At 41.0% G+C, this 1,116-nt stretch overlaps 1 pseudogene; it reads left to right on the top strand.

Moving 5' to 3' along the window:
* The first annotated feature begins 584 nt into the window (after positions 1-584).
* LOC111813587 lies at positions 585-685 on the top strand (annotated as a pseudogene).
* Positions 686-1,116: the final 431 nt, after the last annotated feature.

The following is a 1,116-nucleotide window of genomic DNA, read 5'->3' as shown; positions in this document are numbered from 1 at the left end:
TATTTTATGCAGGCTATTTAGGTGCGATAGCAGTCTCACCTTTAATCCTACTGCCTTCGATCTTGGCATTGCACTATGAGTCAGTCACACTCTTTGATCCAAAAAGCCCCATCAATGACCTCATGAGGCCTTGTAAGGCCATCTAAACTCAAGTTATAACATGTTGGGAAGAAAAGAAAGCACCTCATTGTAAAATCTGATGAGACTGAACTATTTTAGGAATTTTTCCCTTCAGATTTTTAAGTTTAATTCTAGACACTGAAGATTTACAAAGTGCAGGAACATTATTTAGAAGGAAGTGCCTCCTAGGACACTCTGCAGCCCCTCCCTGAAGTCTCTGTGTACCTCTGTTTGTCAAGTACCATAATCTTCATGTTGGGAAGTATTGAAGCAACATTTACAAACAGATATAAAAATAACAAGCAGTTGAAATAATTCATACTGAAATTTTTGTTGTTAAAAAATCAATACTTCCTCATGTGGCTTTCATGCAGCTGGACTCAGGCCACTCAAATGGCATGAAAGGATACCTCAGACTTCTGGTTTGTTTTGTGATTGTAGGAGACTGTGGAAATCATTTCAAACTTCTCATCTCAGAAAACCAATTCTTGGAACGATACAGAAAAGATTAGCATGGCCCCTGCACAAGGATGACACTCAAATTCGTGAAGCGTTCCGTATTTTTCAGGTCCACCTTCTTACTTTATTAAAAGGGAATCATGGGGCTGGACAGACTTTCTGATGCACCCAATGGTTATGATGATGGTTCTTCCATTATTGATATTTGTGCTTCTGCCCAAATTGGTTAACGCAAGTGATCCCAACATGAGACGGGAGATGGAGCAGTCAATGAACATGCTGAATTCCAACCATGAACTGCCTGATGTTTCCGAGTTCATGACAAGACTCTTCTCTTCAAAATCATCTGGCAAATCTAGCAGTGGCAGCAGGAAAACAGGCAAAAGCGGGGCTGGCAAGAGAAGGTAGTCAGGTGTTCTCCAGCTGGCATTTGCACAAACATGACAACACTGGGTGGCGTCCAAGTCTTGAGGGAAAACAGTGTGAAATAACTACTGTAACTTGAGTCATCCTGAAGTTGATCTCCTACAACTGTTG

This window comes from Octodon degus, unplaced genomic scaffold (assembly GCF_000260255.1).
Source record: "Octodon degus isolate 3935 unplaced genomic scaffold, OctDeg1.0 scaffold00202, whole genome shotgun sequence".
NCBI classification, from domain to species: Eukaryota; Metazoa; Chordata; class Mammalia; order Rodentia; family Octodontidae; genus Octodon; species Octodon degus.
Note: the sequence above shows the minus strand (reverse complement) of the source record. Positions and strands in the feature narration are given on the sequence as shown.